The sequence below is a fragment of the Erythranthe guttata genome, chromosome 4, assembly GCF_056151865.1.
Source record: "Erythranthe guttata isolate IM_541 chromosome 4, IM_541, whole genome shotgun sequence".
Lineage (NCBI taxonomy): Eukaryota > Viridiplantae > Streptophyta > Magnoliopsida > Lamiales > Phrymaceae > Erythranthe > Erythranthe guttata.
The window spans coordinates 13,155,363-13,164,190 of NC_142536.1; positions in this window are offsets into that span (position 1 = coordinate 13,155,363).

Here is an 8,828-nt window from a genome sequence, read left to right on the forward strand (position 1 = left end):
TTTACCAACTAAAATAAATGATTGATTCAGATTTTTAGTTTTTAATTGGTTATATTAACGATAATATTATAATTAATGATTCAATTAACTAAATCTCATTAATAGTTATTGAAAATTATAATAATGGAAAAATGAAATTGAATGATTAATGTTTGATTTGGATAGTATAATTTTACAGAATTACACAATGTTTTTAATCCACAAATTCCGTCTTTTGTTATTTGTAAATAGTAATACAAACATGTGTTTTTTTAAGGGGAATCTATATAATATATGAAGACAAAAGCCACAATTAAGGATTGTCATTTCTAATTTTTACCCCACAATTTTCATTTAATTTTCACTTGGCATCATAATTTCTTTTAATTACTACGTAGTACGTATATACCTTTTTGTCCAAGTTTTCATTTTATATATGCAGTTTCTTTAAATATATGCATATCCACGTATACGCTATACCTAAATCAATAAATAAATTATTTTCTATTTCATTTTAACATTTTAATTTATGACTCAAAAAAGAAAGTTTTCAAAAAAATTTATCTATACACATAATTGATTCCTATAACTAATAACCAAAAAATCGCTTTCTATAGCCAATAATTTATAACCGGTTTTTAAAATTAAGAATTTAAATTATTATGTTAACCAACATTTCCAATATAATATACCAATCACGATTTTCGATTAATTTTTTACTACAATCAATCATCAATCAGTCCATAAATTTGAGCTATTAATTCCCTAATCTATATATAATATAAAAAGAGGATCTATGCCCTCAATGATTGAAATGTGTCAAATGATGATGTCATTTATCAAAATTGCTTAGTTGGAGTTCAATTGATGAGGTGGATTCTTCGATTGATGAATTGTCAATTTTATTTTGGTATATATTTAAGTTATTTCCTATTTAATATTTATACACTCATTTAAACAATTACCACGTGTATATATATTATTTCCAATGTTAATATTTTATAAATTCAAAATAAAAAAAATATTATTTACGTTTCCAGTATTTCAAAATATATTTATTGAAAAAATTCATGATACTCAATTTCTTCACAAATATTCAAATAATTTTCAGAAAAAAACATTTTTTTTTTAATATTCAAATATTAAAATAAAGGAATACATTTTTTTTTTGAATTTTCAATATTTTGGAATATTCGAATATCCATTCACTAAAAAAAATTATTAACGAAAATGTTTTATTTTTATATTGTATTATTGTTTAATAAATATACAATATTTTTTGTTAATAATAATTTGAAATTGTGTATTTCTATTATATGTTCAAACAATTATACTGAATTAATTTATAAAATTTGTTTTTTTATTAATACATTATCATATTAAGACGATGATCTATATATATCTATATATTATATAAAAAGAGGATCTATAGCCTCAATGATTTTTTTTAGTGCATTTGAATAAATTTATGATTCTTATATATTTTCTTATAATATTTTATTTAATTTTGCACTGTTAATTTCTATATTAATTTTTTTCAAATATTTAAATATTAATGAAAAAATATCGTTAAGCATATTATAAACGGCCGTGTGCAAAATATTGTAATTAAAATTATAAATCAAATATAACTAAAATTGATATAATATTAATTAATATATATATATATATATATATATATATATATATATATATATATATATATATATATATATATATATATATATATTATGAAATATATAATTATTGTTAGTAAGTAAATTATAATATTGTAAAGCCATATATTTTGAAAATTTTGGAAAATTCAAATATAATTTAAAATTTTCAATCCGGATTGAAGTCAAGGAACCGGATGTGCATTGAATTTATAAATCATTTCCCTATATATATGTGTGTATTATCTGAATCATGTATTTATATGGACATATATCAATCACCTATCTCATTGAACGTGCATTGATTTTGTTAATCATTTTCATATAAATTTATATCATATCAATAATATATTTATATGGACATATATAATTATATATCATCCATTCACATTTTTATCAAATAATTAACAGTAAAAAATATCCATAATATTGATAAGCCGTATTGATTGATTGGATTATTATCATTAATTGCATATTGACTTATCAATGGAAAAGATTGACTGCATAAATACATTTTATTTTCGTTCCTTAATAATTGTGTGCAACTTAATGTCTATATTTTTTTGGTAATGAAAAACTTAATATATGTGCGTATTAGTTTGTGTACATTGAGTAATCATATTAAAGTGTGATAATATTAAAGTATATTATCTCGAATAAAAAAATAATATTAAAGTATGTTGAGTAATCGTATTAAAGTGTGATAAATCCATTCCTTAATATATGTGCGTATTTGTTTGTGTACATTAAAATATGCAAATTTCCTAAACCTATAAAAGAAAAAAATGTGCTGATCCCTTTCTTCCAATTTCGGCAAAAAAATCAGAAGCAATTGATTTCATTCAATTACAAAGATATTATTTTCATATTTTAACCAAAATTTTGCTATAATTAATATACTTTCTTATATTATATTTACGAGTAAACTGCAAAAAATACCCCTGTGTTATCTTGAAATAGCGAAAACCCCCCTGTGATAAATAAATTAGCAAAAACCCCCCTATGAAATTTAGTAAAGGGCAAAAACCTCCCTAGTACACTTGCGTGTGGCACACTCGCGGATGCATGCGAGTGAAAATGGATTTGAGACCTAAAATGACATAATTGCCCCTCTAATTCTCCAGCCCCAATTCCAGTGGCCTCCAACCACCCCACCCCACTCCACCATGGCTGCTCCCCAATAGCCCCTCTCCTCTCCTCTTCTTCACCTCAAAAATCTGAAAATCATATTCACACCACTCCGGTTGCAAATTCTCCTCATAAACTTTTTGATTTGGTAAATGTGGCGGCGGAGCAACTACCGAGGGCTGGAGAAGCAGACGAAGGGCTGGAGAGGTGGCATAGCAGGCGTGGAGGGCTGGAGAAAATGGTGGATGAAATGTTGTTTGAGGTGGGGGACGAGATACATGGAAGAAGATGACTTCTTCTTTTTTTTTTTTTTTTAAAGAAATTAAAAAAAAAAAAAAAAAGAAGGGAGTTTGTGATGATGCAGAGGGATGAGGCGGTGGCCGAGGAGGATGTGTGCTGGTGGTGGAGCCGTGTTTTTTGGGGAAATTGCAATCAAGTCCCTAATTTAATTTTCAGAAATTTAGCATAAAATTGCAATTTTACCTTTATTTCATTTTTGAATTCAATTTGGCCTCTGTTTTATATTTTTTTTACTGAAGGGTATATATGTCCTTTCACCTTCGGTCAACTATTAAAATCACAATGGACCGAGTGTGCTATTAAAAAAATTTCACAGGGGGGTTTTGCCTAGTTTATTTATCACAGGGGGGTTTTTGCTATTTCAAGATAACACGAGGGTACTTTTTGCAGTTTACTCTTATATTTACATTTTCAAAGTATTCTATCCACCTATAAAATATCCAACCCATCACATTCATGCTCTTCATCCACCTCCATTCAGAAAAGAAAAAAAAAAATCCTTCCATCATCCAAGTTCGTAATTCTTTTTTTTTTTTTCTTCTGAACTACCTTTTTTTTTTAAATAAAATTTTTTCGTGTACATTTATATAATTGTGTATTATCATTATATTAAAATATATGTAATATTTTTATATATATATTGTGTATTTCAATACGCATATGTACAATTTTTTTGATTTATGTTGATTTATCGTATACACAAAAATATTATCTAACTATTATTTTATTTTCTCATTTTTTGTAGATATGAATAATGAAAAAAGTTGAGTGCGATATGCAGGGATGAATATGAAAAGGATGACGATGAAAAGTTCGATGTGTCTAATAATTAATAGGTGCAATGATGCTATATTTTCAATAACATGTCTATAATATTTTTATTATTTGAATATATTTAAATATCGTGTATTTGTTATCAACTACATTCGATCTGAATATTTCTTTTTTTTTTTCCTGCCATGATATGAATATTATGTAATAGTTATAATTATAATACATTAAATATATTGTAGAATTTCATTACAATACCTGCAGTACAGCTTGACATATACCATGGGACATAAAAAAGAGTACTAACTCTCATAATGAGTGTTGATGTAATTTCTACATACTCAATACACGAGTGATTCTCACCTAACCTGAAGTTATCAATTGTATTTTTAATAAGTTTTGTCCAAATATTTTAAATTCACATGTCATTTAATAATTTTCGCATTTGTCATAGTATCTAATGACATAATAATAATTTAAATGTAGTTGCAACATCTCCCAAAAAATAATGACATACTCTTTAGTAATTTGAAATTATAATAATTTTCCACTTGCGTACTAAATTATAAAAATAAATTTGAAATAAATTCTTCGGTAAAATACTGATTTGTTGAAGCATTTAATTTTATTTGTTCGGTTGAACTGATATTTGTAGGTAATGTAATCATGCATAATGGTGATTTGTTCAAGAAAAAATCGACAAGGCTTGCGGAAGTAGTTCAAGGAAGGTTGTTGTGTTTTTTTAGCGAATCAAACGATGATTGTCGGAAATAAATATTTCTTTGTTTTCATCTCTACAAAGGATGTTAAAAAAAATGGGCTATTAGTGAAAACTCCCTCTACTTTTTTTTCAAGTAAGAGTTTATCCACCCTCATTTTCAATATTAGTAGTAGATCCAGGCTTTTTCATATTCCAAATTTGTCCCTCTCCATTATTCAATACCCATTACCCACTACTTGATGAATTTTTATATTTATAGGCATATTATTTTTTGACTTTTTATTTATTAAATTATTAAAAATTAATAATTAAAAAAATTTAATAAAAACTAAAAAAAATATTTTTTTTTAGTTTTTTCCCCATAAATCAACTAAATTTCATTTTCTTAAACATTTTAATTAATTTTGAATATTTTTATTTGCATTTTTTTGTTTTCTTTCAAAGTACAATTTTTTCTTAAAAAACTACTATTTTCATTTTTTTTATTTTTCACAATCAACTATAAAATTATGATAAATAACTAAAAATTTGTGCCATTCAAGGTGTACCAATTTGAAATCAACTATTAGGTATCAAATCAACTGCGAAAAGTATCAAAATTAACTACAAACTATTAAAAGTAACTATAAATTATCGAAATCAATTAAAAAAATATCGAAACCAACTACAAATTGTCGAAATCAAATACAAAATTATCAAAATCAACTATAAATTATCGAAACCAACTAAAAAAATAGCAGAATTCGAAAACAACTAAAGAAGTGATGCAAACAACTATTTTCCTATGTGAGATACCCAACACAATTTCAATATCAAAATTTTCGAAGAAAAAAGAAGTAGCAAACGATGGCAGCGTAGGGGCGGAGATGGCGGCGGCGTGGATGAGGCTCGCTAATGGCGTAATCGAAAATCCTAACCCCATATATTGACGATTAGATAAAACAACACATAATATTTTAACAAGTAGATAAGGTAAAAGATTTTTTTTATCAATATCAATATAGTAACAGTATAGATAGTTGGTATTAATATTAATATTAGTATTAGTATTAGTATTAGTATTTCTATCACTATCAACAACAGTATCAATATCAGTATTAGTATCAATATTAGTATTATCAATATTAATATCAACATTAGTATTAGTACCAATATTCGATAATTTGGTATCAATATTAGTATTAGTATCAATATTCGATAATTTATAGTTGATTTTGATAATTTTGTATTTGATTTCGGCAATATTGATACTATTAGTGATACTAATATTGATACTAATAGTGATACTATTAGTATTAGTATCACTATTAGTATTATCAATATTAATATCAATTAGTATTAGTATTAGTAGAAGTATCAATATTAGTATCAAATAGTATTAGCATTTGCATTTGCATTAGCATTGGCATTAATATTAGTTTTAATATTAGGATTATGATTAATGTTAGGATTAAAATTAGCATTATAATTAGAAATATGATTTGTATGAGTATTAGCATTAGTATTAGTATTAGTATTAATATTAGTATTAGTGTTAGTGTTAGTGTTAGTGTTAGTGTTTGTGTTTGTGTTTGTGCTGGTGTTAGTATTAATGTTAGAATTAGTATTAATGTTAGTATTCGTATTAGTATTCATATTCGTATTCGTATTCGTATTCGTATTCGATTAGTATTCGTATTCGTATTTATATTCGTATTCATATTATTATTTGTATTCGTATTAGTATTCGTATGCGTATTCGTATTCATATTAGTATTCGTATTGGTATTGATATTGGTATTGATATTGGTATTGATATTGGTATTGATATTGGTATTGATATTGGTGTTGGTATTGATATTGGTATTGATATTGGTATTGGTATTGGTATTGGTATTGGTATTGGTATTCGTATCAATATTAGTATTAATATTGACATTGGTATTGATATTGTATTGGTATTCGTATTAGTATTGATATTGACATTGACATTGGTATTGATATTGGTATTGATATTGGTATTGATATTGGTATTAATTTTGTTATTAGTATTAATATTAATTTTTGTGTTAATATTAGTTTTGGTATTAGTATTAATAGTAGTAGTAGTAATATTAATTTTAGTATTAGAGGTGGCATGAACTATTATACGTCGCAGTATAGACAGTGAAGAGTAGAGGTGGCACGGACTATTATACGTCACAATATAGAGAGTTAAGAGTAGATGTGGCATAAATATATTCATCAAGTCGAAATAGACGACTAATATATTATTTGCAATATTGTCTACTGTGAAGATTTTCAGGGTATATAAATGTACATAAAAATTGTATATGACACACATTTGTTGTTTGTATTTTTTACATGTATATTTATTTTACCGTGTTAGTTTATTTTCACTTTATGCCAATTTTATTGTCCACTCCACTGAATTGTTTTTTAAAACAAGGTGATTTAGCACATAATGTATTTATTTTGTACACTTTTAGTTGATTATGTTTCAGTAATGTGTACCACTGGTTGCATTTGAACAATGTAAAATGTGCATGTTACTCGCAAAGAGTGTTAATAGACGATGTCAATGCATGTGCTATAAAACACTATTTTGATAATTAAGTTTCTGTTAACGATACAAAGTATTGGACGAGATAGTTGTACCGTTTGGGTCTGATAATGTGTCTTATTTTTCATATCACAATTTTTGTATTTTATATTTTCTTTTTATCATTTTTTTTATATCGGTAGTTAAATCAAATGGAATTCATTTTGTTTTTAAACTTTTTAGATTATATCATATTATTTATCAATTATTCAAAGTTTTCGTTCGATAATTTGATCTAAAACATATTTTTTCGTTTTTTATATTAACCCCATATATTACACCTTTCGTTTTTCATACATTAAGGTGTTTGATTTACCTCATTGGCATGTTTTTGTCATTAAAAAATTGTACTTAGAATTGATCCCCGTGCATCGCACGGGTGAGTTACTAGTCTTATATAAATTATAGATAAATATATCATATTTAATATAAAATATAAAATAAGATGGTTAAAACTTGTATTATTTTAAATAAAATTTATGAATGTTACTTATTTTTGAATTTTTTTATCTAACGCCTTAAAAAAAAGATGAGATCGTGCCATGAATCTCCGAAATATTAAGTGCAGTATATTATTAGAATAATTTGAATTAATTTAATTAGAATTTTTTGTGATGATTAAAATATGATATATGCACATGTGACGTACTTCAATTGAATGGGTATCCTTGTCATCATGCATGCATGGTCTTACATTGCAGATAGTATATACAGAGTTGAGGATTATGTGGACTCAGATTATAGAAAATAACATACTTGAAGGTTTATTCATATATGATACATGCAGTCTCGGGACCAAAGGACTACATAAAGACCTCTTATGAGCCACTTTCAACCCCAAAGTTCAACATGGAGACTGGAATACCTAAGAAAATGAGAAAAATATGTTTGGATGAACTTCAGAGGACTTCTTACAAAAAGAACCTCACACTTACATGTAAAAACAACCTATGACAAGCCATAATAAGGACTTATGTCAAAAATCCTATAAATCCAAGATCTAAATTTTACAAGGTAAATGTAGCTTGCATAATTTTATCACTTCAATTCACTTGACTTTATGTTGAGGCATGCAATGATTATTAAATAAGTTATTTGTTGGCTTGTCCGTATATGGAAACTCTACAACTGAAGAAGTTCAAAATTCTTAATGTACTTTACCTTCATATTCCAGTTAAAAACTTCCTTACGATCCATCAAACTCTGTTGCACAAATGTATGCTCCATCAAGCTCTGTTACACCTTCTTCTACTCAATCAAGTTATGTTGCACTTTCTTCTACTCCATCATAATATGGTGCGGTGCACCTCCTTCTACTCCATTGGGAACAGTTAGAGTCAATCCAATTTAACATATTACAATTATAGAATCAATGAAAGCTTTATCAGCAACATCATAACAATTGTGAACAATGTTATGCATACAACCTATGAAAATTTCAACATGATTAGATGATTAGATCATGTTGATTTTCTTTTTTTGTCGGTAGCATTAGCTTTAGTAATAACTTCATCTAGCTCATCAATATTATTTGTCAAAGCTTGCTCAGCATATTCCTAACTTGGATATTGTACGGCCGTCCCATTGGGTTCCCAAGTTGCTCGGTACAGGTCACACCAACCGACAAATTTACATTGACGAAACTCATAAGAATAATACAATCTCCCTTTTTGATGCTTTTGTTCCAGATTCA